The following is a 9,908-nucleotide window of genomic DNA, read 5'->3' as shown; positions in this document are numbered from 1 at the left end:
TATTTATTAGGGGTGTAACGATACATTTTAATAGCGATTCGATACATATCACGATACATGGTTGACGATACGATACATGGGCGATATTGGTTCATTCATGCCGATACGATACGATTCGATTCAATGATTTGAAATCGATATAGTAACTATTTAGCAAAGAAATTAAATATGTGTAAAAGGTGTGGATAGTGTAGGTTTTTAAGGGAAACATGTATTATTATGTATATAAATAAGTAAATACTGTGCTTATCTGCCAAATACATGAACATTATATATTGACAAACCTGCACCTTGACATGAACCCTGAGATTACACACATTTATCAATAGACCAGTGTAGCTATATGGAAAGGAAAAGTATTTAAACCCCTCCTTTTCATTTTTTCTTCTTAAATACTAAATATATTGCATAAGTAGGTAGTATCGATACAATCGATTCTTTGCACTGGCGATTCGATACAAAATAAAACGATACGATTAGATTTTAGCTGTTTTCATTTCGATATACTTTGATTTTCTAAGTTAAAAACGATATTTCGATACAGTTACTATATCGTTACACCCCTATTATTTATGTGTAATCTCAACATTGTTGTAAATGTGTATCTCCCTCAAAGATCACTCTTTTAAATAAAGTTTGAATGAATCATCATGTCTAACTCTATGGTGGTTTGAACATGTGACATGTTATAGGACAATAGAAACATGATCGTAGTTGTAATGTATTTGACTATCTCAATCTTTATCTTAGGCACATTGACAGTGGAGCAAATCTACCAGGACAGAGACAAGTTCGCAGGTCTGGTGCGGGAGGTGGCTTCACCTGATGTGGGCCGCATGGGTACCGAGATTCTCAGCTTCACCATCAAGGTGCGGGGGGGGGGGGGGGGGGGGGTGATGTTTAATTTAAAGCCAGGCCAGGTGCTACGACTCGTTCTTTTCCCTTTTTATGGTACAACTTGACTCCACCTTGCAACAGGAAGCGGAGTGTATGATGGATGTCAAGTTCGAGGCAGACACAAGGATGGCCGATTCCAAACAAGAGCTGGAGATGCAGAAAGACTCTTTCAATCAGGAAGTCAACACAAAGGTATAAACCACAAATTTGCCCTTTCAAGGTTCATATAAACGTAATGATGTAGGCTAAGCACAGCACACGTACATTTCTATACAGTACTGACTCATTTGCCTCCTTGACACGTTTCCAGAAAGCAGAGGCCCAGCTAGCTTATGAGCTTCAGGCGGCTAAGGAGCAGCAGAAGATCCGTCTGGAGGAGATCGAGATCGAGGTGGTGCAGAGGAAGAAGCAGATCACCATAGAGGAGAAGGAGATCCAACGTACCGAGAAGGAGCTCATGGCCACGGTGAAGAGGCCTGCCGAGGCTGAAGCCTACAAGATGAACCAACTGGCTGAGGGGCACAAGTGAGTGGAACAGAGGACCTTTACTTTAGGAGGCTGGGCTATATACTGTAAATTATATACAGTAATACCCTGGCATTATATCACATACCCATAGCTTAATTTAGTCAAAAGAATTGATCAGTACAGCAACCATGTTGTCAATTAGTGAGTGTGTGTGTGTGTGTGTGTGTGTGTGTGTGTGTGTGTGTGTGTGTGTGTGTGTGTGTGTGTGTGATAATCAAATTATTTCTCTTATTGTGCCAATCCCAAACTAGTCTGGCTTTATTTGGACCTTATCAGGGTGCCAATTTCTTTTTAATAATAATATATATTTATTTATTTTTTCGAGCCAGGCCGCCGGCCGTCATCTGTTTACACGGCCCGCGAGAGCGTCGCGCCGCTGATATTTACCATCCACTCCAATGCAATCCAGGATCTTTAGAGCTCATTTTCTCTGTTCCATGCATATCCATGAGGTGTGCAAGGTTTAATCATGGCTAAATTGCCGAAAATAGGGCTTCTAAAATGCTTGGTAGCCAATAGCTAACTTCATCCTGTTCCTGTCCATGCACAAAGGAAAGTGTTCAGGCGCATCATGGCTGCTGCAGGGCTTGTGCATACCGGTATACAGCATATGTCTATGAGGTATTCTATGGCCATTGGGCGCCCTCTAGTGGTGAAAAGGTGGCACTGAATGTGTTAAAGAACTGCATAAAACCGTATTGAAAAACGTTATATTAAGAATCAACAAGAACCAAACTGTTGTTGCCTCGGCAACCACACACTGATTAAAGAAGGATATGTTTATGTATTTATTTTTGCATGTTCCAAAAGTGTACAGGGTTGTTGAGAAGTATGTGAACTTCGTGTAGGTGTAACATTTGAATTTTTAATATTCAATGATATTGCCGTCGTTTAAATGTGCAATCAAAGGAGTTATCCACTTTGAATATTACTTAATGTCATGTCTCCCAGCTCTGGGACTCATCTAAGTGCTATTTGAAGTGAGGACACTCGGTAGATGTCAGTATCTAATAATTCTCCTAACCCTCCTGCTAGGGTCAAGAAGGTGCTGACAGCGCAGGCGGAGGCTGAGAAGATCAAGTGCATCGGTGAGGCTGAGGCCAGTTCCATCGAAGCGATAGGGAAGGCAGAGGCTGAGAAGATGAGGCTAAAAGCTGATGCCTACCAGCAGTATGGAGGAGCAGCCAAGACAGCCTTAGTCCTGGAGGCTCTGCCCAAGGTACCCCACCATACATCCAACCAGCATCCAACATAAAATGTTCTGATTACCCAGTGGTGGAAACAGCACTAAAATTCTTTACTTAGACAGAAGGTGTCAGCAGAGCACACGTACACAACAAGCAAAAAACAAACAAATACAGACCTGATACAAACACAACACAAAACTCACACACTGTACATGCTCAAACATGAACACACACACAAATGAGGTGCCATCACTTATTCTTTATGTAGGAAAAATGTACTTGAGCAAAACAACAAAGGTATTGGCATCAAACCGTACTTGGGGCACGGTCGGTCACACCAAATTATGGTTGCCAGCTGATAAGCGGATTCTGACAATGCATTTCAATGGGAAGGAGCCGATTTTATGAGAAATCTGCCATTTGTGGATTTCTCCAAAAATCTGCTCCATTCCCATTGAAATGCGTTGGCAGAATCCGCTTATCAGCTGGCGACCATGCCCTACCAAAATTTAAAGTACTCATTATGCAGAATGTCCTATTTAAAGTTTTCAAATGTATGACAATCGAAGCATTTTGAGCTTGTAGATTGGCTATTTTCAAATAGCCAAAATGTATATAGGTAGTCCCCCCAGGAATTCGCTGAGAAAAAGTCTTGATTCCGCGGCGAACAATCCTGCTTCTGCAGTATTCTGCGGAGAACAATTCTTGATTCCGCGGACATTAAAAAACAACCTAAAATGACCAGTTATCAAGCTAAAAAATATAAAGTTCTAATAATCAAGTAAAACCCTGCATGGAATAGCTACAATTAATTGTAATTAGTGGTTAGAATAATCGAATATTCGAATAATCTTTGAGAATAAATGTCAATCGGGCTGCGCAGTGTTGTGCTGTGAGCACAGGCCCCACCTGTGGACTTCGGGCCCTCATGCCACCATCTTCTCACAGTTTGAGCAGAAACATTCACATTAGTGGCCTGCTGAAGGTCGTTTTGTAGGGCTATGGCAGTGCTCCTCCTGTTCCTCCTTGCACAAAGGACCAGATAGCGGTCCTGTGGCTGGGTTGTTGTCCTCCTACGGCCCCTGCCACGTCTCCTGGTGTACTGGCCTGTCTCCTGGTATCGCCTCCATGCTCTGGACACTGTGCTGGGAGACTCAGCAAACCTTCTTGCCACAGTGCTCATTGATGTGCCATCCTGGATGAGCAGCACTACTATGGGTTGCAGATACCGCCTCATGCTACCTCTAGTGGTCAGGGCACTGGCAAAATCCAAAACTAACCAAAAATCTGCCAGAAAGGATGAGGACAGGCAAATGGTCTGTGGCCACCACCTGCAAAACCATTCCTTTTTTAGGGGTTGTCTTGCAAATTGCCTCATTTTCACCTGTTGTCTTTTCCATTTGCACAACAGCAGATGAAACTGATTCATAATCAGTGTTGCTTCCTAACTGGCCAGGTTGATATCCCAAAAGTGTGATTGACTTGGAGTTACATTGCAATGATTATGCGTTCCCTTTATTTTTTTGAGCAGTGTATTATAAGTAACAGATGATATGTGATCAAAATGGTTCGCAGTATAAAGAAATCCACCAAAATGTTGTTTGTTGTCTTCATAACAGATCGCTGCCAAAGTGGCTGCGCCCTTGGCCAGGACCAGTGAGATTGTCATCTTGAGTGGCGACGGAGGCCTTGTAACTGGGGAAGTGAACCGCCTGTTGGCTGAGCTCCCGGTGTCCGTTAATGCCCTCACTGGGGTGGAAGGTAAGATAGGAAGGTGTCACTGTGGTTGTTTTCCTCAGACCTCGGCTGTGTATGCTAAGAGGTTCCGTTCTTATTAGTCATTTAAAAATGTTAATTGTTATTTTTAAATGTTATTTGCTTTTATGCAAAAAATGAAATGCAGCTTCAAATTACTGACAGAACATACCAGGTGTCTTCAACAGGGGGTCCTTATAGTTACTACAGGGGGGCTGACAAATCCTTGTGTGATAAATTAACCTCACATCCCTATTCTGAGGAGAACTTTAGCCAAAAATAGCAGATCTACAAAAATAGCAGATCTACAAGCCCGTAGAGCTTGTAGTTACTACTACTAGTTACTACAGGGGGGCTGACAAATCCTTGTGTGATAAATTAACCTCACATCCCTATTCTGAGGAGAACTTTAGCCAAAAATAGCAGATCTACAAAAATAGCAGATCTACAAGCCCGTAGAGCTTGTAGTTACTACTACTAGTTACTACAGGGGGGCTGACAAATCCTTGTGTGATAAATTAACCTCACATCCCTATTCTGAGGAGAACTTTAGCCAAAAATAGCAGATCTACAAAAATAGCAGATCTACAAGCCCGTAGAGCTTGTAGTTACTACTACTAGTTACTACAGGGGGGCTGACAAATCCTTGTGTGATAAATTAACCTCACATCCCTATTCTGAGGAGAACTTTAGCCAAAAATAGCAGATCTACAAGCCCGTAGAGCTTGTAGATCGGCTATATTCTGCAAATAGGTTTGGTGTTGCAAAAAGAACAGGCCAAGTACGGAGTGAAATGTCATGTTTACAAAGTATCCACAATTTAAGTAGTTAAATGCCTGAAAATACACATTAACAAGGAATCCAACATAGACTGATGACAGTGCTGTCAAACAAGTCTATGAATCTATCTATGAAATCGATGAAAATCTGCATCACGCGTTTATACAATATGTAGTTGGGGTCCCTGCTTCATCTCTCTCAGCTAGGGGTCCTTGGCCTGAATACGTTGAAGACTTACAGAATGTACTGTAGTTGCTTGCCATTCCAGAGCACATACCAGCAACATGATTATAGATCCCAGAACACATGATCCCATTGTTATCATGATTATAGATCCCAGAACACATGATCCCATTGTTATCATGATTATAGATCCCAGAACACATGATCCCATTGTTATCATGATTATAGATCCCAGAACACATGATTATAGATCCCAGAACACATGATTATAGATCCCAGAACACATGATTATAGATCCCAGAACACATGATCCCATTGTTATCAGAGGAATGTTGGAATCCATTGTTTCCATGACACAGACAGATAATCCACTCTTCCTCTGATCCCTCAGATGCCTCTACTGCAGCAGATGATGTCCCCACAAAGATGTCCCCACACAGATGCCTCTACTGCAGCAGATGATGTCCCCACAAAGATGTCCCCACACAGATGCCTCTACTGCAGCAGATGATGTCCCCACAAAGATGTCCCCACACAGATGCCTCTACTGCAGCAGATGATGTCCCCACAAAGATGTCCCCACACAGATGCCTCTACTGCAGCAGATGATGTCCCCACAAAGATGTCCCCACACAGATGCCTCTACTGCAGCAGATGATGTCCCCACAAAGATGTCCCCACACAGATGCCTCTACTGCAGCAGATGATGTCCCCACAAAGATGTCCCCACACAGATGCCTCTACTGCAGCAGATGATGTCCCCACAAAGATGTCCCCACACAGATGCCTCTACTGCAGCAGATGATGTCCCCACAAAGATGTCCCCACACAGATGCCTCTACTGCAGCAGATGATGTCCCCACAAAGATGTCCCCACACAGATGCCTCTACTGCAGCAGATGATGTCCCCACAAAGATGTCCCCACACAGATGCCTCTACTGCAGCAGATGATGTCCCCACAAAGATGTCCCCACACAGATGCCTCTACTGCAGCAGATGATGTCCCCACAAAGATGTCCCCACACAGATGCCTCTACTGCAGCAGATGATGTCCCCACAAAGATGTCCCCACACAGATGCCTCTACTGCAGCAGATGATGTCCCCACAAAGATGTCCCCACACAGATGCCTCTACTGCAGCAGATGATGTCCCCACAAAGCCAAACAGCCATCTGATCTGTCCAGAAGTTCATAGCTCTAACATCATCTAATATACATCTGCCACAAGCATGAACATGGTCCTCTGGCTTACGGCAACTGCCTTTGACTAGGACAACATTTGACACCCCATCCCCAGACTGTTTTTATACTCTAAATTCAGGAGATATTTTCATTTCTTAAAATCCTTGGTGCCTTATGTCTATATGTATTTTTCAATTGCTTCTTTCCACTCTGCACCCGGTTGGTTAATTACAAATTGCGGAATTCTGTTTGCAGGGATTTTAGCCTGTTACCAGGGTCGAGGTCAGTTCACATCACATGGTCCCAGTTTGAAATCGTACAACAGATGCAGGACGGAATCAAAAATAATTTGCGAGAAAATAGACCATGCGCACACACTGTATTCTACTTAAATGTTTAAAATAATAGCTTATATAAAAAGTGACGTTTCACTCACTATGCTCCTCGTCAGACTTGGTACAGAGACATAACCATTTGGCTCAAATACATTTTCCACTTTGAGGAGCAGAGTACAGTGCGTGGGGTCTTAGGTTTTCGTAAGATATGGTTACACAGATTCATAATTAGCCTAAGGCTAAAAATGTCAACACAGCTCACAATAAACTAAGTACAGTGTAGAAAGGGGCAATTACTGTATACATGTTCACTTTAGTTTTAGAGCTGTTATATTGGCTGGATATATCTACATCACTGAGACAATTGGTTGAAGCTCTTAGTGTGATGCATTTTAAAAAACTGGTATTAATAGAATATAGATTAGGCTTAATAAAGGCTCACAACAAGTTCTCCACTTGGACCTTTTAACCACTCAAGTGCTCAAACCCTCAGGACAATAGTTTGATTTCTTTTAATTTATCACAATCTTATGGGAGACAGTTTTAATAAGGTGTCCTGTTAAAATACCTGCCAGTATCTTCAACATTGTGAGCTGTGAACACATGTATTAAAAAAAAAACACAAATCTAGAAAAACTATAAAAAGCCATACATTCTAATGATTAGTCTTTGCAGCCATCCAGAAGTCCTGCCTGGACATTCTGGATTACCTCATATAACAGCTTTAATACCTTTTATTTGTGGTCCTCTACTGGCATGTGATGCTGTTTTATTCTGTCAGTTGCCACCATTAGTATTCCAGATTTATTAAGGCCAATGTTCAAGTACTTGTTCTAATAATTTGCGTCCATAGTTCACCTACTTTGAGAATATTGTGATTATCTGCTGCTATATTTTCCTTTAAGTGGAGTAAGAGTTCAGCAACTTATATCTAGACTGCATAATTATACAATCAGATGAGTAATATTTAGCTACATTGCCTATCCAATATGCTGTTTGTGGCATGTAATGGAATTGGCATAACCTTTTATTGTATTTTCTTTTACAAAAAAATATTTGTATGGTAAGTAATCTAACCACTATTAAGATGTTTTTTTTTATGACAGTAGAAATGTTCTTAATTTGGCTCTTTTTGGTTATTTTTATGCAAGCATAGCAATTCTAGTGATCTGAATAAGTCTTGCCATCTTGTTGAAGTATTTTTGAAGTCTTTGCAGAATGTCAACACTGTGATATTTCAAGGAGTGTCTAAAACTATTGTTACCTTTTTATATCCTTTTATGTTTTGAAATAGATAATTAGTGTACAAAGTACACAGTGCCCTTCTTATGGTCAGAGAATGTAATTTCAGAAACTCCCTTTTTGCGTAATTGATCCAGTCTGCTGGCCAATCCATTATATCACATGTTTGATTGATTAAGCCTGGGAAGCACTGATGACGCATCCTGTTGCATAACTGGGACAAAGGATGTGCCTGTTTACTAATTGTTGATTTCAGCACATGGAATGTGTGAAACACATCACTTTCTGTAGTGTGTGATATTTTATTTTATTTCTACTTTTGTTTTGGTATTGTGGTGCCATTCTGTAAATGTAAACGGGAACACAGATTTTAGTTCTACAGGAGATGTTCTATATCAAAGTAGCTTCAGGTATGTTCTAAATATATTGAGAAAAATAATTCCCACAGAGCTTGTTTGTTGATTCATTTGTTATTTTGGCCATTGTGTTCTGTGCCAAAGAATCATTTTGTGATTTGGATTGTCCTGTCAAGAGTAGAGGCAGCTTTGTGTTCCTGTAACTGGCATTTGAGAGTGTAATGTAGTAAGACCAAATGCTGTAGACCTATTCCTTAATAGGTATCTATCTGTACCTGAACCACAGAATATATAACCTCATGTTGTCAACTTGTCTGTCAATCACTCTGCATTGGTCACTAGAAATTGTGAATACTAACACACTAACACAGCATGGCATCTTCAGCATGTGTTCATGTGTCTTTCTGTGATCAAGACTTTGTTACAGTTTGTGTTGCCCTGTAATAAATGTTACACCACAACAATGTACGTCTTAATATTCTTTATTCATTACAGTTTGTTTAAGGATGCTCGGAAGAGGACATAAGGCATGCTAAATTTCATGCAAAGTTAATCATGTAATTGGCCATATTGATCTCTATAAAAACATATCTTGACATACATTTTTGACCCTCACCAAATATTCTTAGTCTAGTAGTCCATGGCTCTTCAACAAGGGGTCCTCATAGTTATTATGGGGGGCGGGGACTTTAACCATCTGGCCCACCGGACCAGAATTTCTGGCATTGGCCCTGATAATTGTATTTTATTTTTTACAATGCCTGAATAAGTCTTTCACAACAACCGGTGGTTTTATTTTTCTCTTTTGACAAGGCATGATCTGCACTGCAGAATATGGAACTATTTGGTGTGGGAACAATGACATCTGCTGGACATTCTACTACTAGTTCATTGGGTTTCTTTTTAGATGTCAAGTTCAGTATATTATTTGCCTTATTCATCTACACTATAAGGCACCAAAATAATGTTTTATTTTTCAAATGTTACTATTGAGGGTTATAATCTCTTTGACTTCTCTATACTTGTTGTACACTAGAATTTCGCGGCCTCAAATCTAGAGTTGCGGCTGTGTGTGTAACATGGTCAAATATGGAGATCAATAGATGTCTCACACAGCATATTTTGCTGTAGGTAAGTTTATTTTAGGATGTAATAGTAGTGGCAAAAGTATAATAGAAAGTGTAAAAAAGTTAAAGGAGTTGAAGTTACATATATTCAATCTTTATTAGCGGACTCAGGTCCATAAAACAGAGTACAAGACATAAAAACACTGTACAATACATAAAAGAAACCCAACAGCAATAAAAAATCAATAAGAAGATGTAAAAATAAATAGTACATATCTTAGCCCACAGCAAAAACACACAGGCATTTTAACCAGTGTACCCTTAGTCTGGATGTAGCGTGAACTGCTCATAAGGGGGCTTGAAAGTGCCACAATGATGCCGTTAGTAGATACATC

General features: G+C 40.6%; 1 pseudogene across 1 annotated transcript; it reads left to right on the top strand.

Moving 5' to 3' along the window:
• Nucleotides 1–704: 704 nt before the first annotated feature.
• LOC308301201 (flotillin-2a-like) lies at nucleotides 705–5,792 on the top strand (annotated as a pseudogene). The gene is made up of 5 exons: nucleotides 705–1,089; nucleotides 1,208–1,422; nucleotides 2,461–2,644; nucleotides 4,232–4,373; nucleotides 5,722–5,792. The product of its transcript is annotated as a flotillin-2a-like (transcript).
• Nucleotides 5,793–9,908: the final 4,116 nt, after the last annotated feature.

Source organism: Nannobrachium achirus, assembly GCF_963921795.1.
Source record: "Nannobrachium achirus genome assembly, chromosome: 16".
NCBI lineage: Eukaryota > Metazoa > Chordata > Actinopteri > Myctophiformes > Myctophidae > Nannobrachium > Nannobrachium achirus.
This window is presented reverse-complemented; position numbering and strand designations above follow the sequence as displayed.